The sequence below is a fragment of the Cupressus sempervirens genome, chromosome 1 (genome assembly GCF_028749045.1).
Source record: "Cupressus sempervirens isolate cs-2001-9-10 chromosome 1, ASM2874904v1, whole genome shotgun sequence".
NCBI classification, from domain to species: Eukaryota; Viridiplantae; Streptophyta; class Pinopsida; order Cupressales; family Cupressaceae; genus Cupressus; species Cupressus sempervirens.
This window is the reverse complement of record NC_143118.1, coordinates 821,098,057-821,125,094: the sequence shown is the minus strand read 5'-3', so window position 1 is coordinate 821,125,094 and position 27,038 is coordinate 821,098,057. Positions and strand designations below refer to the sequence as shown.

General features: G+C 32.2%; 1 pseudogene; it reads right to left on the bottom strand.

Moving 5' to 3' along the window:
- Positions 1 to 1,224: 1,224 nt before the first annotated feature.
- Positions 1,225 to 27,038, bottom strand: part of LOC149580394 (protein trichome birefringence-like 36) — a 66,256-nt pseudogene continuing 40,442 nt past the window's right edge.

The window sequence follows — 27,038 nt, the reverse complement described above, 5'->3', positions numbered from 1 at the left end:
AAGGTAACACAGATAAGTTGCTAAACCATGAAGAGACACACATTTTTCAATTTTTAATATGCTAAGTCTTGAGGAGACACAAATTTCATATTCATAGTGATACAAGAAGGTGGATCTATGGGTATTCTAGAAGCCACCAGAAGACATATTACAATTGTAAGCATATTTTGTGGGTGAACTATCAGGTTTGGCCACCTATTTGGATCACTCTCTCTCTCTCTTGGTGATTCATGGTAAGGTGGAAATCTTATTGGGTGAGGTAATCAATTTTTCTTTTTTTTCTTTTTTCTTTCATGCTAGTAGGACTAGATCATGAAGCTATGTTATTTATAGTGATGCTCTTGTCTTTCTTATGTAATCATTTATGCTTTTATGATAGCTTTCCAAATATGATATTAGTATGAGAAATATTTCTTAGAAAGGTTTCTTGTGATAGTTGATTTGGGTTTGATTAGTACTAACATGAAACAAGACCAAACGTATATTTTTTAAGGGTGAATGTATTTTTAGAGTTTTTTTCTTTTGAAGCTACACTTGTAAAACTTAGTTTTGATTCATTTGCAATGAATGATGAAGAGTGAGTTTAGATTAGACAAAAGAATTGATCCAAATATTTGAACAAAAAATGGTTCAATGTATAAAAGTTGTTTAAGACATCTAGAAAATTTCAAACAATACCAAATATTATTCATTAGCATGGTTCATAATCAAGAATTTTCTTTTCTTTTCAACAATTAGCATGGTTCCTGATTTACAATTCAAATCTCTAATTTAAGGCTACCCATTCTCATAAGCATCCACAATCTTACATACTATTTAATCTATGTAGACATCATCAATTTTAAGGAAATAAATGCCTACTTCCCAAAAGAAAAAGAAATTCCCTTATGATCCATCTTTTCCAAGAGTGAGAAGCACATTCGTGAGGTACCTTACTCAAAAGATCCCAATTATTTATCTATTCCTATAAAGATGCAATTATGTTTTAGACTCTTTTATATATTTTCATCATGTGATGGGTTGATGGTAAATAATTGAATATAGCTAAGGTGGGTAGTGATAAAATTGAGAGAGACATTACATTTGCTTGGTTTAGTACTACTTGTCACTTTTAGGTTTTCTTTGTGAATATTTTTACACTTTTGTGTTTCTCCAGTATGGTGGATGCACTTTGTATGAAAAATCAATAATATCTTAGAAAGAAAGTCAAAATGTTTTAGCAGATTATGCAGACTGTAAAATGGATGCACACAAGTGTTCATTTCAAGTTTTAGGGAGACTAGGTAAACATCAATGGCTACAATCTAAATTGGCCTTTGGATTTCTTTGCTATTATTGACTTAGATCTAAAGTGTAAACTAAAGGATGTCCATTTACCCTATCATCCAAGAGATTTATGATATACTAGATATTAATAGGAGCTTTCTTTTTCACAAGAATATATTCCAACATGGGTACCTAGGGAGGCATTAGTGGAAAATTCTCATTTTAGCTTGAAGGGTGCCAACTACTTGTAAAAATTATTTGATTTCTTTATAATTTAATTTTGGGGTGACATGGTACAAGTGAAGATAGTGGATTCTTTTAGATCAATGTTGCTAATACCCAAGTTACCTAGGTTTTTAAATCTCTCTTATAAGCCTTCAATAGATCCATGTCACTGTACATTTTTTTTGTATATCTACATCAAGTCATATCCCTTATTGGAGCCATTATGAGCTCACCAATGTGAGGACTCTAAAACCAAAATATTCAGTCCTTTATAGTATGCTCCATTTTTTTTGGATAGAATCCAAATGTAGAATTTTTTTCTCTTATTGATTGGCATTAAAATCAACTAGAAATAGGGCCTAGAAATATTCTATGGAAGCTTGATAGTCCATGGATTTGAATGTTTTAAGTGGTAATTCATCACAGAAAGATATCTTAATGTTTGGAAATGTTTTTCTCAGTAGGAAGACCATGGAATTCCATTGGTTTTAGCTTGTTGAGACCCCCAACAAACATTAATCTCTTTTCTCTTATTCTTTCTAGCATATCCTTGGCATTGAATATATTTTGACATAATATGACGTTTCTATTGTCCAATCAACCTAAGTCAGTCATCATATGATCCTCCATGAGAGATAGATGACATGTTGGGAATGGACCTACCATATGGCCATTATCTCCATTTTTCATAGTCAAAATTTGGTCTCCCATTTTTTATACAGTTAAATGTCAAATCATAGTAAGGGCACTACACAAGCTCATAAAGAGGATATGATTCATTCTACAACCATAATCCTTTGAACTAGTTACATTTCATTGCATCCTTCACTTCATTTTCTATCACCCATGAACTATTACAAGATGCTTGCTAATAATGTTCAAAATCCTTGGTAACAATGCAATTGTTGTGCTGCAAAATTAAATCACACAAAAAATATTAGAGACCTTCATGAGATCTATAATAGAAGAACAAATGTATGAATTAGAGTGCACTAGAAAAATCTATATATACCCAACAAGAAATAAAATAGTTACTTCTATACATGAATAAATTTTCCTCATTTTTAGGGGATTTGACATTGTTTTCAACCCTAATATTAAAATCAAGCACAAAGGCATATATTATGTTGTCTTCCAATGAATGCAATTTGTCAGAGATAAACTACATAGAATTACAACCATTATATTATGGAACAATAATTGACTAAGAGGAAGAGTCAAGTACTAAGATGATAGTGCATTACTTCCCATATTAGGGAGTATCAACAAATTTGATATGGTTTTAATCAAATGTTGTGGAGATTAAATTTATATTTTTTGAAATGGGTATTCCCTACTTGTTCATACAGAGAAAAGTAGGATATGTTTTATCAACATGTTTTTTAATGAGAATACTTCCAGGATTTATTCATAGAACTAGGGTTTTGCATAATGAAAATTTGTGTCTCGTAAGAAACTTGATTTTGCAAGCTCAGTATCTTCATTCATAGCTTTCATAAAAGGAAATTTTGGAGACTTAAATTTAAAACTAACATCTATTTAAAAAATCATCCAAGTAAGAAATTATAGTTTGATTGGTCCTCTAGACCACCATTTTGGTGTCTTAAAAGTAATTTTATGTTATTGTATTAGTAGATTTTAGAGGTTTTCAAAATTTTATAATGAAGAAAAATTAAATTATAAGAAAATCCATTTGAAACTAACATCCATTTAAAAAATCATCCAAGTACTATTATTGTTTGATTGGTCCTCTAGACTACCATTTTGGTATCTTAAAAGTAATCTTATGTTATTGTATTAGTAGATTTTAGAGATTTTCAAAATTTTGTAATGAAGAAAAATTAAATTATAAGAAACTCCATTTTGTAGAAGAATTCAATAACAAGAAGAGTCATTTATTACATTTCAATTGTAATGGGATCTTAACTTCACTAAATAGATGATGGGAAATAATTTAGTAAGGAGAGAGAAATCTGGTTTAATTTAGGGGCAAGAAAGGGAATACTCTTCTGCATATCTAGATGTGGATTCTACAAAATTATAAGACTTGGGAATTAAGTAGATGTGGTAAGGTCATAGAAGATAAACTAAGAGGTGAATTCTAGTTGATCCCTTCTAACAAACCACAAATATGCAATCCAAGATTACACCAATTGATTAAATAGAACTCACAATTTTACCAAAAAAAATTGTATAACTCCCAAAAGGGGAACGCAGATCTAATTTAGTAAGTAAATTTTAATTACAACTTAGGCCTACCCCCAAAAATGGAGTTACGTTAGTTAGTGGGCCATTTATGTCAAACTAGTGGTCTAACACCTCAATTCTTATTTATATTTTTCACATATATGATTTCCAATAGCAATGTTAGGGGCAAATAAATAAGTCAGGGAAAAGGCTAAACTATGTTACAGTTGCCTATATGTTTTTTTATTAAGAATAGCATCAACAAGTGGGTGCTGACCCAGAGTACAATCAAACCTCTAGACACTAATAATAAAACATTACTAGCACCTAGTAATGAAAGATGCCATGAAATTAGAACTTCCTCTCTTAAAGAAAAAGGTCCAGAAGTGATTGACCTACCAACCATGATTAGTCTTGTCACTGAAAATCTTGGGACAAGCCCACACTATAGCTTCATACTTAAACCAAAAATGACAATGAAGGATTAGAGTATGCCCTTTAAATCTGTTATTAATCACTAAATCACAGGGATAGAAAAACTAAACATCATTAACACAACAAAGAGATAAACTTAGCCCATTTGCACCTATCAAGATCCTAAACAAAAATATATGACCAAACAAGAGTATACCTCCAACCTTGGCAAACATAGGACATATCTTCCAACCATGGGTTCAAGAAAAGTACAGCATCTAGCTTTGGAAATTTTTGTCAAAAGTCTTCTAGCCCCCCCAAAACTCCCACATTGTAATGGAAATGAGAGGATTAGAGAGGAGAAAGATCAATCCCAAAGGTATGAGTTGCTCCTCTTTCTTTTGCTAATGAAGTTACTAAAAGTAGCACAAGTACACAACATTTCAATGAGAGTCCCCTCTACTTCCTAATGCCTAAAAATGATCTCCACCATAATAGGAAATTGGTCCACCTCCATAGGAGATGTGAATGTAGAAGAAAAGAGGAAGACCCAAGCTAGCCTCAAGAGAGGTAGCACCCATCTCCACACCAAAGCATTTATTTATGGATTCATACCTTCTTCACCACATGAAGTATAATGTTCAAACACACTCTGACCATCTCAATCAGTTGCAATATGAAAAAGATAGTTGCCAAGAATAAAAGGAGAGTACTTGTTGAACCCATTCACCACCACTTTCCCCTAGAAAATAGCTACCTCCATAAGTTTTTCCCCCACCTCAATAGGATGCATGAAAGTGAAGGAGAAGACCAAAGGACACCTCCACCAAAAAAAAAGGTTTTTATAAGGGAGGAGAGATTTAACCCATCTATTAAAGGAAGAGAGCCCCTCTATCCTAAAACATAACTCCAAAGAAGGAAGTCCCCTAAAGGCCTCCATAAAACACCACAATCCCCACATAGTAGAGTTTTACATAGAGATAACCCCAACACAGAAAGCTATAGAGAAAGAAGAGACAATTGACCAATAGGAACCAATCTCTAGCACTAAAAATCACTAACAAATCCTAGGAAAGGAAAGATAACAGAGCCATAAAAAGCCCCTATATGCTACACTAGAGATCACCAATGCATCTTAGGAAAGCATAGGGAGTTGGGAGAAAATCCCCCAATCTATTGCAACAAATATCACCAATGCATCTAGAGAAAGTAGAGACAAGATGGCAAACAATCCCCAAATTGTTTCCTCATATACCACCTATCCAACAATGAAGACAACAACAAGATCCATTTGGGTCTTCAACCTCATCAGAATCTACCTACAAAAATGTACAACTACTTCAAACCCTAATATGGCTCTACCTAGCACAACCCAACTCCAAAACTCTATCATAAATCTACACAATCTAGATCTACCCAACACAACCACAATCTAAGCTCCCAACATAGATCTGCCCAAAACCAACCTACCTAGAACATCCCAAGGCCCCAAAAGGAAGATGCAAGCATTCACCATCATCCTCACCTTCACTATCCTCCCCTTGGCTTCCATTTCTTCCCATTAAACCCTAGCATCATTGGCTTCACCCACTTCCATAACACTTTTTATAGTTCTCTATATGTTGATGAGAGGTGAGCATGTTTGATGTCTTCATGTTGGCTTTATGTATAAAAAATTCAAATAAGATATCTAACATCAAATTTAATAGTTCTCATATATCCTATTGCTTATCTTAATCATACATAAATCATATCCACATTATACTATATAGAGAGGTATTGTCCCTTTCAAATGGATGATTAAAATTGTGCATGTACAAACATCAACTGATAAGATATATCTCTCCTTCCTCATTGGTATAATGTGATTTCGTATCTCAATGTGTTATTCTTCCCTATAAAACATGGTGTCAACAATCAATCAATAGCACCACAAGATTTAGCTTAAGTCACATTGTCTTTCCTTAGCTATTGGAAGGCTCTCTTCACTACTTTTCCATCTTCAATGCCCTACCTTCATACTAGAATGGTTAGTTTTCCTCAACTACCAAAAGGGAATAGCACATAACAAAATAAATAGATATGCATTTTTTTTTATGGAACCTAAACAAATAACCCACAACCATCACAGAAAGGACTATAGATACTAGGGCCAACACACCATGATAGAGATAGAATTGTTGACCAAAAGAACTGAAGAGACACAAGCAATACTAAAGAATGTCTTATTTATATAGGTACACAAAGATTGATAAAAGTAGTAAAGCTAAGAACTAGACAAAAATAACAGTCCCTCTTTTATAGATAATAGGCAGCCCTTTTTTATTAGACTTATGGTAGAGGCTAGTTGAGATGAGAAGGAAGAGGTCAAATTAAAAATAGTTTTTCCTACCTAGTGTCACCAATCCACCATCTATACCTCTATGAGGAATTCATTTTCTTTGCCTTTAATACAATACAATCTTCCTCAACCTAAATGCCACTTCAAAAGTTCAAACATTAAGAATTAGTTAGTATTGAATATGTAAATTTACTTTATCAATAATCAAACTAGTAATATTTTGGGTATTACCTAATGAATCTACCATATGTCCCCTAATTACAAATTCTATGGAATAGCATGTGTTGTCATTTTTATGTATGATTTCCACTTCAAATGTCTTATTACTAACCTTTTTAATGTTAGCAAGAATAGGATTTAATTAATTTATGAATATGTTATAGGCCCTAACTAAATTAGGCACATTCAATCTTTTCCAAAAATTGCTATGGATTGGATTTAGATCAAATCTAGCAAATCTATATGTGTACGATAGAATTCAGATTGGAAAAGTAAAAACTAGACTTATATGAATGAATATGATTGGAAAGGGAAAATGTTGTAAACTCTTGATATTGTGTATGTTATTGCCTATGGTAAAAGCCAACCCAATGACAATAATACTTAGGATTAAAAACCTTGCTTGACATAGATCCACATTCAATGATGGGATTATTAGCCATTATCAACTCAACATGTACACAATAGAACATTGGATTAGAACCTTGCCATGTGTGTGTGTGTGTGTGTGTGTGTTATCACCCAGTCATTGCATCAATATCATCTACTATGAATTCTATTAGGTCAATGTACATGATGTGGTTAAGGGCCTTTGTTAGAAGTACAAACTACAATGGCTATAGGATATGTACAAAATGACTTTGTTGAGTAGGCCTTGAACAAATTTAGGAAATTGTAACTAGTTGGTGTAAAGCTAGACTCCATAGCCTTTGCTAGAATAATTTCTTCTTGTGCCAAAATAGGAGCTAACAATTGTTAGTTTGATGCTCAAATAGGTTATAGATTAAATTGCAAACTCCTTTTTGTGTCTACTTTTAAAATTTAAATGTGTAACTTAAGTGAATTCAAAATTTTTGTCAATTTGTTTTTTTCTATTTATAAATGTTGAAGTTGGTCCATATCAATATAAACATTCTTTAATTCAAAATATATTTATAGATTTAGAACTTGAGAAAGTCTAGAAGCTATATTACAATATGCTTGAAAAGTATAATCATTAAAAAGTGAAAGGGGGGCAAAAAAATTTTAGCAAATAGTGTTGCATGTTGCATTGTCTCTTTTGTAGAGTATAATATTTCTTTGTAAGGCTAGAGACTTATGGTAGAAAATTTGAATTTATTGCCAATGACTCATAGCTTGTACAAAATTGGGAGCTTAGGGGTAGGGTATTGGCCAACATCCATCAAAGCATAATAGATAGAGTATTTTTATAAAAAATTAGAGTTACATCTTTCCTGGTAGACATGCATACAAAATATTAAAGTATATACAGTGATCTTGAATTTTTTGAGAAAATGCATCAAATATATGATTGGATTTATTTGAAAGGTTTTTCTTTCTCTCATCACTACTTTCATTTTATTGTCTTGTGTTTTGCTCTCTCTCAGCAGTGAATACATTTAAATATTTTTCTTATGTTTTGGGTTGATTTATGATATACATATTATTCAAGCTAGAGATTTGTGTTAAAGTTGATTATATGTTTGATTCTAGAATAGACTTGAAATTTAAGTTATTTTTGTTTTGTTTCTGCCAAGGTTAGCAAGTAAATATGGGTAGAAGAATCATGATAGTAGTTTTGTCACTAGCTACAATCATACTACTTGTATAGTTTGCTTAAAATTTTATGTGGGATCTATAGTTTTCTTTAATTTAATTAATTTTTCTAAAATAGAGAAATTTATCTTTTTAAAAGTGGTGTAGTCTCTTTTCCAAAACTCAAAAGTTGTCTTTTTTGTAGAAAAACAATAAAGATAGAGGTTTTAGTTATCAAACAATAGGTGAATTTGATTGTGATAAAATCTTCAATATGTCAGCAACGACATCAATGGGCATGGCAATGGCAAATAACCAAAGTTTATATCCTAGCTATTTTTATTACAATAGTCGGTATGCCTTAGGAAACAAAATCTAACTTTTTACAACCATTACACAAGAAACACTAAATGTTGACCCTTGGTATGATATAACAATCTATACTTGTATAGTTATTGCTCTTTTAGATATGTTATTGTTAAATTTTTAGTCAATTTAGATGCCCTTATCCTTTATATATGTGTGGGTATGTGAAGGATCATGGTGTGCCAAAAAGTAGCAATATGAAAAAAAATGGAGTTTGAATACATCTAAAATGTTTCAAAATCTACTTTGACTTTTTTCCACCCATCTTGATACAAGGCTAAAAAGTTTGGGCCAAGCCTTTTTAGGTATTTAATTGATAATCAGGTATCCGATATGAAATTGGATACCTAAAACCTATGACATTGATTTTTAAAAAAACCTAGCAGCTATTTTGCATTGCACTTTTTTTTGTTTTATTGTTGAGCTCCATTCGAGTATCAAATTTTTAAATGGGTATTAGACAAAGGTAAGTTTTTAAGAATATTTTGAATGAATATTATTATAAATTAGTTATTTTAAATAGAAATTGTTAAAAAGAAGTTTTGTTTTAATAAAAATTGTTGAAATTTAGGTTATTTTTAATAGAAATTATGTTTTGTAAAATAATAGGTATGGCTAACCCTAATGATGATACTAATGTAGGAAACAATATCCCTTGTAACCCTCCACCAAATGATCTAGTACCACCTAAAAACCATCTAGAAAATGATACCCAAGCCCCCAAAGCCCTCCCTAAATTGAAGATTTGATATTTGAAAATCTTGCCAAACTGAGGGTTTTGTAAACCACATATAACAAATATACCTACATTGGCTCCCATTTTATCCATGTTAAACACCGTAGTGGATAATATTGAAACACTTACCAATGAACAAAATGTTGCTCTTTACTGAATGCATGCCATGTTTGATGATGGGTTGGACTATGATGAGGTTTCTACCCTCAATATAACTAAAGATGATATAGTTAGCCTTTTTGGGGACCCAAAAGCTGGTAAACAAGTAGAATGCACAAAGCCCAAATTATCAATTAAATGGTGCACAAGTGAGGCTATGTGTGAAAACTTTTGCGATCATTGGTGGATGGTTTTTGACATCCCTCCACACAAAAATTTAGAGGTGTCATTCTATTTTATTAAAAAATTGAATGCAAATTTTTTTGTTATACCTCAAGCTGAACTATTGGAGCATGAGGCCCAACATGGGTGTAGGAGGAGGAGCTCCTTAGAATAGACCCTTTTCCTAGCAGAAGAAAGCTAGCACTTTTATCCCCCTACTAATGTCTCCCCCACTTCTCCAATGCAACATCCTAATATCATTCTAGATGCTAGCTCTCAAAATATTAGAGCCATCCATAGATTGAGTAGCCTATTGATATCCTAGGCTAGGTCATTGTTACTTACCCATGTTGATGATGCTAGTGCACGTTGATCATTGGCAAGCTCATCACATGTTTGTGTGCCCCAAACTTGCATAATGTGCAAGAATATTTATTTGGGTCCCATAGGTGATATTTCTAAGTATAAGTTTGTATTTGAGGAGGATACACTAGATGCATGTATAGAGGCTACACACCCTAACATGAGAGAGAAGGCACATGAAGAGGCATGGAATCCTTCTCTGTCATGACATTTTTATTTTTTTTATATGACATATGTCATTTAAAGTTAATATTTATAATAGAGTAATTTTAACCCATATGGACTTATACATGTATGTGAAATTCTTTCATGTTTAGTTGATGACTAAGGAGGAGCTCAAACAAGTTGATAATGTTACACCCTCAGCTATTTCATTTGGCCTTGAGACATTTATAGTATATTATGTCATGTTCTCATTGTTTTTTCTATTTGATATTGGAGCATATATGGTTTCTAATCTTTCTTTTCTCTTGTAGGTATCACCTATTAGTTGGGGGTAGAGTGTAGGGTGTGAGGCATAGCCCATTGATAAGGGAAAGGTAATTAGGTTCTTTTAAAGTGATTAAATATCAATTAATTCTTGTAAAATATTTGTGGTAATGAAATTTAACTACATTCTTTATTGTATAGGGCATGGCTATAGATGAGGAGTCTAGATATATTCCATGTTGCATGCCCTCTAGCATTTGCATTTGTAGTGAGAGCCCCATCATATGTATATATATCATTTATTTTATATTTTTATTATTTTCATAAATAAATTTAAAACTAGTTTCTATGATATTAACAACTAGTATTTTGTATCTCATAGGAAACACCTAGTGCACAGGAGGCTAGATGCCAGAGTTTTGTATCTTTGTTGATGCAACCATTATATCCAGAGGAGTTGAAAAGGTAAGTTGTAGTTTGAATTCTCAATTATATGTTATAAATTTTGCATGCTATGAATTATAATGTTATAGTTTAAGTTTTAGATTCATCTGCTATTGAACATACACAATCCATAATCAATGAGGTTCAAGCATTACGAAGAACATATGAGAGGACTCCTTAGTGGCATTGGAGGTCAATGAGAAAGGTATTTATGGTGAACGTTTAATACTATGAATATTCATTTAAAAAAGGATAATTATGCATTTGAGTAATTCAATGTTAGATACCTAGAATCATATAAATTTAGTAGTCTATCATTGAATTTTCCTTTTTTTTTGTAGGAGGCATCTAATCCACCTAGTGTAGTGAAGAGGCTACATTTTGATCATCCACTAGTAGCATAAGATAGTATAGTTGTCATAGGATGTGTCATGAGACATTTTGAGATGGCATATGCCACATTGTATATGGAAACATTGATATTATGCACATTCAAATGGCATGATCAGCCACATTTTGTATATGGATCTATGTATTTTGTTATTTATTTGCATAATTTGTCTATGGATACAAGAACTTTGATATATGTTTGTGTAATTTGTGTATGGATACATGCATTTTGATATATATTTTTCTCATTTATGTGCATAATGAAATACATATTAATATAATATAGTATTGTTCAATTTGTCCTAGATCATGTCTTTTGTTCATGTTTATGGAACATCACTTATTTTGATCATTTTTGTTATATTTGATTCAAATGAAATAATTTGTGAATAACATTTTAACAACCTTTATTATCAAATTTTGATGCAATGTTTAATTTGAAATGATCTCTATAGTCCCTTAAGATGTCACTATGGTTCACCCACCCAAATTCACTTAGAGAACCTTGGAAATGAAATAGGTTATTGTAGGCCTCAGCATGACTATCCTATAGCATTTGACATTTCATCAATAGCCCCCATGAGCTCTGAGTTATGACCCTCAAAAGACTAACCTCAAAATACACTTAGAGCACCTTAGAGACTCTTTAGTATGGGGTGGCTATGAATGATGGAGGATCTCTATAGCTAGAACAAGAGTGTTAGTAGGGTTGACATGCCCATCTAGAGCTAATGTTACTAATGATTTGATGCAAATATTAGTGGTTTCAAAGTTACATAGTCATACACCTATGAATTGAGGGACACTGCAACTTTTGGAATTGAGCGAGATTGTTGTGTTGAATCTAAATCAAATGTGATCTCTCAAAAATGAGATAGGTTATTGTAAGCCTCAATATGACTATCCTATAGAGTTCGACATTTCATCAATATCCCCTATGACCTTTGAGTTACAACCCTTAGAAGATTGACCTTGAAACACACTTAGAGCACCTTGGAGACTCTTTAGTACATGATCACTACAAATGATGGAGGCTCTCCACAACTAGAAAAAGGATGTCACTAGGTTCACTTTCCCATCCAAAGTTAATGGAGCTATTTATTTGATGCCAAGATCAATAGTTTCAAATCTACACAGTGATGCACCTATGAACTAAGGCACATTGTGAGTTTTGGCATCGAGTGAGATTTTTGTGCCAAATCCAAATAAAATGTGATCTCTTAGAAATGAGATAGATTATTATAGGTCTCAACATGATTATATTGTATCATTTTAATTTTCATTGATAACCACCATGACCTTTGATTTACAACCCTTAGAAGATTGACCTCAAAACACACTTAGAGCACCTTGGAGACTCTTCAATAAGGGGTGGTTGCAAATGAAGACTCTCTGTGGCTAGAAGAAGCACGCTACTACAATTTTGTCATGCCTGACCACTACTATTATTTTTCTACTTAATAGGATTTAGTGGTTAAAAGTTTCTTCCTATTTTTATGTTCGTATTATCTATAGAACTTGGTTTTATATTGTCCTTGGAACATGTGTTTTATATCAAAATTTATTGTAGTCTCTAGATTATCAAGTTTGATATCTCTGATGTTACGTTATTGTTGTGAATGCACAATATTTTATTGGATTGATATTAGAAATATTGTATTTCAGTTCGATTTGAATTAACAGCTAAAAGACATTTATATTTAATTGTGATGTTATGCTTCAGTTTGCGTTTTACTAATGCATAAATGATAAATGATCTATTTGCTTCAAATACATATGTTTTTTTTATAGACTTACATAGTTTTGATTTCAGAGCTCATTCAGTCATTTGTAGAGACTATGGAGAATATAACCCTAATTTAATTTACATGTGATTTGTGATATTAGTAAGGTTTTTTTTTTTTTTTAATATATTATGTAATTCCAATTTGATTGATTATCCTAACTTAATATCTTTGTGTTTATAAGAACTAGAATATCCTTATGGTTCTAAGGTATATAAATATAACACCTATAGTATATGATTATCTATTTGTTGTGGGTTAGGAATGAGGGATTTTAGTGGTAAAAACCCTTATGGGTTTCAAATGCATTTTTAAAGGAGTTAATGTTTTGTTCCTGCCAAATACATGGCATTGGAAGAGGGCTGCCATATCTATGGTTCTCTATAGAAGGTTATGTTCATTGAATGCATTTCATAGTGGGGTTTTCAATGGCATTGAAGTTTTCATCACCATACTTTTTCAAGCTTGGATCTATGGTAACGATGCCGCTAATTTGGCATTTTTGTTCTAGGAATGTATACCACTTGTTTTTGAATGCTATAAAGTCGGCAAAATGCAGGGGTTGTAGTTGGAAAGAGATTATTTCATATGGGGATTGAGCAAGGTTTTATTGCATACATCACAAATTATTATTGCCTTTTCTGCTATCATTTCTTACCTCTATTACGAGCTTGTTGGTTGGTGTTCATTTTGGGAGTTTGGTTTGGAGTTGTGTATTTGGGGTTTCAACACCGAGCTATAAAGCAAAGCTGGTGTGAGCATTCTTCATTTTGTGAATTCCAAGTAGGGGCAATTTCTTACCTTCTCACTCTCTCTTTATAACTACATTTTGTCTTGTTTGTAAACGCATGGTTCTCAGTTTAAATGTAGAAGAATCTTTCATTTAAGTGTGGGTATAGACATTGTTGAAGCTCTATGTTATTGTACAGCTCTGTGTGTACCCATACTTAAATGGGAGGCTTGGTGATATGTTTTGGATATGCTGATAGATTATATGGAGTTACTATATTTATAAATTTGTTTTTTTTATCACTATCTTGATCGAGGGTTAAGTTTTAATTCTAAAGCGATGTCTATGAAATTTGGGGCATAGTCATTTTGTCAAATAGTTTGTGTGAAGTAAAGTATAAGACACGACATAGAAATGTCAGATTTGGCAAATTCAGAATATCTTAGGTTTCAAACATTTTATTGTCATAGTTCATACTTCTGATGGTTAACAGTATAGTATCAATTTTGGTTGCATTAACTAATAGATTGTTGATGGTCGGTACTGAGGATTTTTTGTTTTCATTTTGTTAAATAGTTTGCATATACTGCAAGTTCTTGGGTTTTCTATAAATAGTCCAATATCACTCGATATGTGATGTTTTAGAAATAGATTTATAGTTTATCATTGGAATAGGGAAAATTGTGATTTGGTTTTGATAGTTTGCGAAGAACTATCGATTTAAAAAAAGTTTGAACTTGCTGTTAAAACAGCATACCTTCAGTGTTTCTCTATTCTTGAATCTTGAGCTGACAGCCGAACATTATCTATATCAAATAAGATATAAAATGGTTTATGATAATATATTATTGTCATATAAAAATGGGAAAACCTTAAGTTGACTGTGATTATTTGAGAACAAATGATAATATGTCGATAATCGATTTACTTTGATATAACGGTAGATTTTGTTTAATTGAATACCAACAATTCTTTGGTTACTTTTATTTTATTATTTTATACATAGTAGATTGGATAGTATTGTAAAGAAATAAAAAAATTAGTTATTAAGAAAACAATAGGTATTGTTGAATAATGGAGTTGTAAGTGTCAAAAAGAACATCCTTATATTTGGAAAATATGGTCTTAGTTGACAGTTATATAGAATACTATAGTAAAAGTTTTTATAAACTTAGAAATTTGACTATGATTAGAAAAAGAAGTCATATTGATTTGAATGTATAGCCAAAAATGTATGACAACATTGTTATTAGTCAACTGTTCAAACAATGATGGGATCTGAATTTGTAAGAAAATTGTCAATGGTGTTAGAATGTTGTATTACAATTCAGTCATAATGTTGAAACAAAAAGGAATTTATTTATATTAAATGTTGTACTCTATTTTATTAAGAATCAAATTTTTTTTCTAGATTCTATTGAAATGGAAAGTTGATTTCATTTTAAGTTTCAATTATGAAATATGTTGATGAAATTCATTTTCAAAATGAAGGTATCTTTTGTACTTGATATTACTAGTTAGCTATTTCAAAGGATAAGTAAAGATTGTTATGACAGCAGGGATAAATAGTATAGTACTAAGATCAGTAAATATCATTAAGTTAAGATGTCAATTTAATTGTATTTACGGGTTCTATTATTATAATATTTATTTCTGTTGTTGTAGTAGTCTAAATTTACCTTGGAAATAGGCAATGTTAAGATATGTTCGAATAGATTAAAGGATGTAGTATCATGTTGAAAACTGAGTTATATCTGTAGCATGAACATTCTTAGAAAATCTGTTTGATGTGTGTTTTAAGATTAGCTATGATGAAAGTATATCAGGGTGGCTGAATTTGGTTTATCCTATTTAGTTAATTAATTCAGTGATAATTATAAAATGAATTGGGTGGGTTAATTACATATAAAAGATAAGTTGAGCTTACCTATGACTTAAACCTATATGGTTAAGTACGGAGAACAAGGCATATCTCTATTCTGTCGATGAAAAGTATAGTAGAGAAACTCGTTATGTGTTGACTATGAGCATACCATACATGGATGTAGTATCTTAGTGCCATAATGATGACACCTCAGTATATATATGTTTCATTTACATGTTATTCTTAGTGCAAGTTTAATTTTGCAATAATGAGTAAAGGTTTACTTCTTGCATATTAATTTTGGAACTGCACTATGTAAAAGTGAATTAGATATCTGCATTATGGTTTTGTATATGATTGGTCTAACATGCATGTAGGTGGATTACGCTTTTCAACTCAGTGTGTACTGAGCCCTCTTTTGTTTTGTGTTGCATCTTGTGTGTTCCCAGGTGCTTCGAGTTTACAAGTAGCTAAAGATTCTTATTGAAGTTCTTCTTGAGTCATTATTCATTTTCTTGTAGGGTCTATATTTTGGACATAGGTATTTAAGGATGAGATTGTACTTAATTATTGTACTAAACTCAATATGTTTTAGAATCTTTATGGAATCATATTTGGATGATGTTTACTTGTATTTTGAGGTTTTCAAATTGAGAGTGGTTCAATCTGTGTACTTGTACTTGTATTAAGTGGAGTTAATAAAAAAATATTTATTGCATTCTTTGTACTTGTTATTGGATTCTTATTTATTGGTTTTGTTAGTAGTAGTGTTACAAATTTACTCACCCATCCAGTGCTAATGGCATTGATGATTTGATGCCAAGATTAACAGTTTCAAAGTTATGCAATGAGGCACCTATGAACTAAGGCACACTGCACATTTTGGCATCGAGCAAGATCACTATGATAAATGAAAATGGAATGTAATCTCTCAAAAATTAGATAGGTTATTGTAACACTATCCTATATCATTTGATGTTTCATCAATAGCCCCTACAAGCTCTAAGTTATGACCCTCAAAAGATCAACCTTGAAATGTAGTTAGAGCACCTTCGAGACTCTTCAGTATAGGGTGGATATGAACAATGCAAGCTCTCCATGGCCTAAACAAGCATGTCACTAGGGTTCACTTTCCCATCTAGAGATAATGGAACTAATGATTCAATGCCAATATCAATAGTTTCAATGTTACATGTTGTGATGCACCTATAAACTAAGGCACATTGTGAGTTTTGGCATCGAGCAAGATCATTGTGCTAAATCCAAATAGAATGTAATACTCTAAAATGAGATAGGTCATTGTAGGCCTTGACATGACCATCCTATATCATTTAATTTTTCATCGATATCGCCCACGAGCTCTGAGTTACAACCCTTGGAAGATTGACCTCGAAATATAGTTAGAGCACCTTGGAGACTCTTTGGTATGAGGTGATTACAAATGATGGAAGCTCTCTATGGCTAGAAAATGGGTGTCACTAGGGTTCACCCACCCATCTAGAGATAATGGCATTAATGATTTGATGCCAAGATCAATAGTTTCAAAGTTATGCTATGACACACCTATGAACTTCAAAGTTATGCTATGACACACTTATGAACTAAGGCACACTGTGAGTTTTGGCATCGAGCAAGATCATTGTTCTGAATCCAAATGGAATGTGATCTCTCAAAAATGAGATAGTTTATTGTAGGCCTCAATATGATTGTCTTATAGAATTTTATGGTTCATCAATAGCCCCAATGAACTCTAAGTTACAACCCTCAAAAGATCAACCTCAAAATGCACTTAGAGCACCTTAGAGACTCTTTGGTATGGGGTGACCATGATTGATGGAGGCTCTTTGCAACTAGAAAAAGGGTTTCACTAGGGTTCACTTACCCATCAAGAGATAATGGAGCTAATGATTTCATGCCAAGATCATTAGTTTCAAAGTTACGTAGTGATGCACCTACAAATTGAGGCACATTGTAAGTTTTGGCATCGAGCGAGATTGGTGCCGAATCCAAATGTAATGTGATCTCTTAGAGATGAGATAGGTTATTGTAGGTCATAGCATGAAAATCATTTAGCATTCAACATTTCATCAATAGCCCCCATGAGCTTTGAGTTACAACCCTTAGAAGATTGACCTTGAAATGCACTTAGAGCACCTTGGAGACTCTTCGATACAAGGTGGCCATGAACAATCGAGGCTCTCTGCAGCCAGAACAAGGGTGTCACTAGGGTTAGTATTAATTATAACATTATTTTTTACCTCTCTCAAGCTTTTGGCATTGGGCAGAATGCAACTTTTGGTGTTTGTATGTAATAAAATCATCATTTTTTAGGTCCCTTCAAATAAATTTCATTAAGAAAACTCATCTTTGTTTCTTAAATTATTCAACAAGTTTACATTTAAAATATCCCAAGTGTTTCATCATTCTTATAGCAATACACAACTATCAAAAATTTTAGTGTCAAAATTGGTAGTGTCAAAAATCATAGTGCCAAAAATTGTAGTGTCAAAAATAGAATAGATTTTTCTTCATTGTGCTCCTTATTTATTTTTTTATCTTCATGCATGGCTACTCTTTGTGATGTACCTATATTCCAATATCATAAAAAATATTAGTAACTTATTGTATTAAACAAGATAATCATTAGTTCACCAAATCATTATGATCAAAAGAACATAAGAAGTAAATATCTCTAGTTGAGTGTTCCTAAAGGGTCCTCTCTCTATTTTAGGGTCTCCAATAGGACTTCATGATCAACATTAGCAATAGTAAAAATTTATTTTACTTTTTATTTTCCTTGATGCTTCAAAAAATTCACATTTTTTGCTATATAATAAGATGTGAATATATGAGAATTGTTTTGTGCTACTGATAGTCTTCGAATGTAGGAATCCAATTCCTTCAAAGCATGTATGTTTGCAACCATGTTCCAACAACAACAACTTAACTAGTAGGATATGTGAATCCATCATCATCTATGATCAGTTGTGCAAGCTTTTGTTTACCTCTTACATAATGTGCTAACCAATATTTTGATTTCTCATCATTCCCCTCTGGTGCAAATAATGGAAAGACATGTCCTAGCTAAAGAAGATCCGATCGATGGTCATGCTCAAGTGAACTTTCTATATCATCATTTTTGATAGAGGGTATGATAAAAAATGGAGTAAGATAACATGGAGCCCATATGTCTACCTACTCACTTGGCTCATAGTGATCCAAATCATGCTAGAAACAACTAAGACAAAAGAAAACTAGTTGTTGTGTCCAAATGGACCATGTACTAAAATCAATGCTTCAGAATGAATGCATTTTTTATGAGTCTCCAACTATAGCATAATTTGATCTATCAACTATGGACCCTTCATCAACCAACCAAAAGAACCTATGTACTATAGAATAAAGAGTTCCCCCCCATGATAGTATTGAGCTACACCAATTAACAATGCTACAAGAATCAACAAGCTCTAATCCTGAAATCGTCAATTGCTCCTTAACTAGAGCTCTCTTCACACATTTTCCTACTCCATAATGTTATCCTTTCCCATGGTTGGACTACCAAAAAAATCCAAATATGAGGCACCCACCTCTCTTCATGCATCTTACACAACCAATAAAACATGCAAGCATTCTTGAATTGACTTGTGCAATTATCTAACCAAATGATTTTTCTATCTATAGCAATGTCATACTCTAGTAAGGAATCAAAATAATTCTTGAAACAATGTTGCAAAAAATCATGAGAATGAGATCTATCATCATTCATATAAAAATGCTACTCACTAATAATCTTGTAATTATCTTCCACACTATTAGGGGCATGTCTATATGTTATGTGGACAAAAATAGAAATCTAAATGGAGTTGTAATACTTAATTTTTTTCTCATTTTGAGGTTGCAATGTATAATTCTAATAAAAGTCAACAACTGATATAATAGTGCCAACAAGATAACTCTCCTTACACATTCTAAATTGTAAATCCAACCAATGAGAATTGGATTATGACATGCATACTTGTAGAAAAGATTTTTTTTTAAATTTGAAATAAAACTAGCCACACTAATTTCTTTTGTAACCAATTTAGATATAGATCCCTCACCCCCACTCTTCATTGTGTATTTCACTATTTCATATACCATTTTTTTTACTATTGTCTTCCCAATATCTTGTTTGCACCCCTCATGGAAACATGTGTCAAACTTGGATAAGCCACCATATTTTGAACACTTTGCATTTAAGCAATAATTTCTATAAAAGAAAAAACCATCAATTCTATGACATAAAAAATGATTTAGCAAGTCTATTGATGATTTTGGAATCCCACTAGCACCACAATTCTCCAACATTTCTTTACTATGCAAAGTAGAATGAATGGAGTATAATATTTCATGGTGCATAGAAAACTCAACATGATATTTGCAGCAACATGCATTTCAAATTTTAAGTAGCACACAATAAAATGGCTTCAAAGATTCAAAAGCCCTTTTGTGATATATGCAATTTTGGATGACTCTCTCTAAATTCTTTGAACAATTTAGTTTGACTTTCCTCCAAATAATGTTTAGGATGTGGCTTGCGGTCTCTAACACCAATTATCAACTTTAACACATCTTTAGCATTGGGTGATACTCTTGAGCTAGAGTGCCAAAACTGTTTAATTTCTTCCTTCACATCATCAGATAGCTTCTTATCAAAATGTAGAAGTCTCCTACCAAAAGCTCATGTTTCATTTTGAAAAGGATCATCAATTCTCTCTTGTCTACTAAGTATTTTTCTCAAAGTAGTATGAATTAGGTTCAAGTCAATACAATTTTGTCTCATATATCGACCCTTTCTCAAATGATGACTTACCAAAGAGGTTGTAATAGTCCTTTGAGTAGCTCTTTCATACTTCTCCTAGATATTTTTCCCAATGCTATTGAGAGCACCAAAAATATTCTTCACAATAATGGCATTTATTTCCAATTTTATATTGACATCAATCTTCAATTTGGAAAGCATAGGTCTGATTTTTGCATCTTTAATAAGTGCATAAAAAGTTGACATTTCTCCACCACTATCTTGTTGTCAAAAAACATCTTATCTAGTCTTGAAGCCCATAACCAAATGGTTCTTTGTGATTTTTTCCTTCCAAATTGGTAATAATCATTTCATTAATTTCAATTGTCTATTTTGGTGTTCTAGGACCTTCATGTCGATTATAATTAGGAGATATGTAATGTTTCTATGCATTTTCATTTTTGACATGGTCAATCATGCAATTTACATTATGAATTGCTAATAAAAATTTCATTCTCCAAATTTTCATTCTCTAAATTTTCAATCCCAATATTATCATTGTCAATTGGTACATTTTCTTTCCCCAACTATATATATTCATTATCCAAATCTATAATTTGACCTTTGATCAATACATTATCAACTTGACTCAAGTTTAACATACCTTGTCTCTTTCCCTATATGTTACAATGTCTTCATTTGATACCTTCCTTTTGTGTTTAGCCTTCGACAACTATTGCTCCCCATTCAAAAAATAATATCAGATACGTAATCATACATTATAGAAACATTTTCAATCATATGGGCCCCAATAAATATTTTTTCTCCAAACCTATGAAAATGGCCCCTAAAAAATGTGATTGTCAGATCTATAGTGATAGAAAATATTTTGGAAAAAGTATGCCAGTATTTTAGGTACCTAATATGATATTGGGTACCCAAAATGGAAACCCAAATTTTGGAGGGAAGTCAAAATTTGGAAAGTGGGGGCAATGTGAACAAATTTGTATACTATTATATATTAGTATTTTATTAAATATAATATACTAATATAATTATTATTATGAATATTATTATTATGATTATTATTATGATCTATAAATATAATATATTAATATATATGATATTATATTATATATGATAACCTATGACCTATTACATTCATTCGAATGGATCAAAAGGGGTCATAGGATAAGCTATGAACCCTTTCGAAGCATTTCATGACAACATATGTCCCTAGGGGTCCTAGGACCCATAGGGACCTATTTCATTACTTTAAATGCATTGAAAGGTGTCATAGGATAACCTATGACCCCTTTTGACATATTTTATGACAATATGTCTCTAGGGGTCTTAGGATCCCTAGGGGCCTATTTGGTTTGATCAAATGTGTCGAAAGGGGCCATAGGATAACCTATGACCTGTTTTGATGCATTTCATGACAACATATGTCCCTAGGGTCCTAGGACCCCTAGGGACCTATTTGGTTCAATTGAATGGGTTGAAAGGGGTCATAGGATAACATATGATCCCTTTTGATGCATTTCATGGCAAAATATGTCCCTAGGGGTCTTGGAACCCCTAGGGACCTATTTGGTTAGATGGAATGGGTCAAAAGGGGTCATAGGATAACCTATGAGCCCTTTTGATACATTTCATAACAACATATTCCCCTAGGGGTCCTAGGACCCCTAGGGACCTATTTGGTTTGATTGAATGCATCACAACAAGTCATAAGATAACCTATGACTCCTTTCGATGTATTTGATGATAATGACCTATTTGGTTCAATTAAATGGGTCAAAAGGGGTCATAGGTATTTCAACACATTTCATGACAATATATGTCCCTAGGGGTTCTAGGACCCCTAGTGACCTATTTGGTTTGTTTGAATGCATAAAAAGGGGTCATACGATAACCTATGACCCCTTTCAACTCATTTCATAGCAACATATGTCCCTGGGACCCCTAGGGACCTATTTGGTTTGATTTAATGGGTTGAAAGGGGTCATAGGGTAACTTATGACCCTTTTCAAAGTATTTCATAACAATATTATATTTTATAATAATATAATACTATATATTTTTATATTTTAATAATATTTTTTTCTTTTTAGGCAAAAAGTGGCAAGCCACTATAATATTTTATTAATCTGATTCAAAAAGGTCAATGGGAAAAGAATCAATGAAAACCCAACATCGTCCCTTATATATATGTATGTATGTATGTACGTATGTATGTATCTATATATGTATGTATGTATATATATATGTATGTATGTATAGATATATATATATACATATCTATATACATATACATATATATATATATATATGTATATATGTATGTATATATATATGCATATATGTATATGTATATATCTATGCATATATATATATATATGTATATATCTATGTATATATATATGTATATATATGTATATATATATATACATATATATACATACATATATATATACATAGATATATATATGTATGTATATGTATATATATATACACATACATATATATATCTATGTATATATATATATGTATGTATATATATATATATATATGTATATATATGTATATATATGTGTATAGACACACACACACACACACACATATAGACTTCACATAATTTTTTGAAGCTATTGAAAAAACATAATTACAATAAGGTGTATCAAATACCACCCAATGATACTCCATCAACTATCACAAATTGAGTATCAACACTTCGAAAATTATCTAGCAAAAACTAACAATAGACACATTCCAAATTCTTGATAACATTTAATCTAGAAAGAAGCCAAAACTCAAAATCATACCCAAAAAATTAGCTTGAGATCCTTATTCATTCTTCCATATCATCATAACCATGAAAAAACTTACCACCCATTTCAAGCAAACCCTCCCAAGCAAATATACTATCACATACTAAAGCACCTTACCAACAAACTAGATTGACAATAGTAGCATTCTAGCCCCCACTATAATCACTCTCAGGTCCCCAGCCAAAGCACGCCACCTTAGATAGGTTAGGAGACCTCAAACTAGCATGAGACGTCATGTGTGAAGGGATAACTAATTCAAAAATTGAATTCCAAGAATTCCTTTCATCAAGATAAAGATTGATATTTCCCAAACTTAGCCCCTGAGGATGAATCAAATTTGAGACCCTTTGCAGATCTATGAGACCATATCCCACCTTCTTGATTCTCTCTCCAAGTTGAAAATCTTGGGCATGGGAGGCAACTTGCAAAGAATTTTTCATGTGAAAGGAACTACAATTATCTATTGATTTCTTGATAGCTTTGAATAGAATCAAACATTTGTGCTTGACCAGTAACTGAGAATGAGAAAATAATCCTCCCACCAATGCCATACCACTCCAGTGATCATAATGTTGCATAGCAATAGATAGTTTGTTATTAGCAAGAAAACTACCCTGAATTACCTTTTGAGCTAGTGAATGAAGTATCATGGGAGATTGCATAAGGTCCATCATGTTGGACAAGAAAATGGAGACAAGGTGCAATGGATAAAGGAAATGGGGCACCATAGAAATCAGCATTTCTTCAACAATTACATGTCGGATAGCTCGCCTAACAGTTGGAGAGTGAACTATAAACATTAGGTCAAGCATTGCATCACTAACATCATGGGGCAAAATACCTTCATCAAGGCTCAATGGAATCCAAGTGCAAGAAGTCTTCAGCTGGAATAACCTAATTTTGGTTGTGGAAAAGCTTGTAAGGAACAACAATACCCAACCCTCTCATCATTTTGGAACAAACAAAAGATTGCAGAATAGAGTTGTTAAATAATCTAGGAAGAAGTGTGGTTTGGAGAAGACATAAATGAAAAATGTCAAGTCTCTTTTCGTAAAATCTAGAATGTGGTATAACTTTTCACCATAAGAACCATGTGAATTTGCATGCAAAATTTCCTTTAATAAAGCTTAATTTTGTACTATCGAATGATACCATAATTGCTCAAAATTTTCCACTCAAATCATGTGTTTAATAAATATGACATGTACTAACTATGCCACAACATGATCCAAAAACTGATGTGGGTGCAAGTAGGCAATCTTGTCAAACTCTATTAATCTTTTGAGATCATCATATTTTTCTAACATAGATATTGGATGAAGTGATGAAAATAATAACGCATCACAACCCATATTTGATAGAGAATCAACAACTTGATTTCCTTCCCTAAATGTACGTGAAATGTAAACATCTTGACAATCATCTAAAAGCTTCTAGATTTGATTGAGAATGTAATTTAATTTCCATGAAAAAATTCTCCTATGTATACAAGCTTCTATAATGACAAAAGAATCCCCTTCAATATGCAACAAATGAAAATTACCTTGTTGGCTAATATGAGACCAATTAGTAGAGCTTGGGCCTTTGCCATGTTATTTGTACCAATGGGCAAAGGGGAGGCTATAATTGCCACTACATCTCCATGGGAGTCTTTGATGCACGCACCTAGACTAGAAATACCAGGGTTTCCTCTAGATGCACCATCAAAATTTAGTTTCCAATGTCCCACATCTGGAGGTCTCCAAAATATTTTTCTATGAGATAAGGTAGAAGAGGTTGTATAATTAATTTTCCAACCATCTGGAATGAAAAACTATTTCCAATTATGAATCACTTGAGAGTCCCAAGAAGTAACAATAGGATTAAATTTTGAATTTCTCAAACTTGTGTTTGTCACCTCTGAGATTTTTCTTTCAATTCCCTCTAGAACTTTTTCTAAGGTATGAAACTCTTTTTTGAAAATGCATTTGTTCTATTCCCACCAGATAGCCTAGACAACCAATGCCGAAATACATATCCAATGATTTGTAAATAATGAATTTGGATAAAGAAGTGGCCAAGCTTGAAAAAGATCCCAAAGATTATTTTGGAGTGGAGTAATATAATTTAATCTATTAAAAATGAAACTCCAACACTAATAATAAAACAAGAATGAAACAAAGAGATAATCCACTAATTCATCATACTTTTACAAAAAATGCAGTTGAATGATGGGGCAATGTGCAATCTATTCAATCTATCACTAGTCAAAATCCTATGCTTTAATGCAAGGCAAGTAAAATAGCTTGCCTTTGGAAGCACAATATGGTTCAAACAAAATGTAAATGCTCTACTAGCAACTTTATTTGATACATTTTGCTATAAGATTTTATATCCCTCCTTTACTGAATAGTGGCCATCCTTAGCTAGAGCTTGGGCAAATAATCTTATCTTCATCTAAAAATGATGACTTGTCTAGAAGCCAAAATATCTTTAAATTGATTAATCTCCTAATATTTCAAAGGTAATGCATCAAGGTTCTCCAAGACACTTTCCCTAAAAATTCACAAACATTAGCTACAAGATGATCAAGTTGAGTACCCCAATAAAACTCAAACACCTTGATAATATTAGGAGAGATCAAACTATTTGAGAGAGGAATCTGACCATTCCAAGAGTCCCTCCAAAAATTGACTCTACTATCATTATTAAGTTCCCAAGAAACATATTTAACCACAATATCTTTAGAAGCTATCATGAAATCCCAAATAACTGAGCCTTTTGGAGGATCCAACATAGAGAAAATTTTGGAGGGATCATTATTATCTAAATATTTTTGTTGGATAATCTTGTACCAAGTGGATTGAGGCTTGTTGTACATTATCCAAACTAATTTCCCACCAAAAGCTTCATTTCTTTTGGTTAGATCATGCACACCTGCCCCTCCTACTTCTGGGATATGTGACATATCTTGAAGAGAAATAAGTGGGATTTTTTGAGAATCATTCATATTACCTATCCAAAGGAAACCCTTAATCATTTTTTGGATTTGAAGTAAAATTTTAGGGGGAGCTTTAAGAATAGAAATAAAATAATTTGGAATTTCTACTAGGACTAACTTGATCAACAAGATTCTACTAGCCAATGACAACCATCTAACTTTCCAAGCCACAATTCTATTTTGAATATGTTGAATGACTAAAGACCAATAGCAAGATTTATTTGAACCCATAAAGAAAGGAATTCCCAAATATATGGATGGTAAGAAATCCACCATAAAAATCAAAATTAGATTGATTTTGTCAGATATCATTTTGTTTATATTGATGAAATAGATTTATATTGAATATCCTTACCCAGAGTTCCTAAATTTAGTTGAACATCTTGTTCATATGCTTTCCAAGAACAACTCTTTGGGTCAAAACAATTATCTAGGAATATTGCTATATCATCAAGATCACCTATTTGGCAAAAGGTGTTGAAATGACCAAGATTGTGTTGATATTTATTAACTATACTTGCATCCTAAATCTTAACTAACTGGCACTAATTACCCCATTGAGATATCAGAGATATAGAAGTTGGAAAAGATTTGCACATATCAATTAACAAACAAAATCTAACTTCCAATTATGGGCATTCAAAGGGAATGGGGTAATGCTTTAGAAAAATTCCCAATTTGTTGGCTATAATTTCAATTATCTTTGGATCACGATATTCAAGTGGCAAACAGGGGAAAAAGATCAAATGTGGGAAAAATTGAATAGATGTATCACATGGATTAAAATTTGGAACCAGCATCATAGTATGTAAACCAACAACTTGACAAA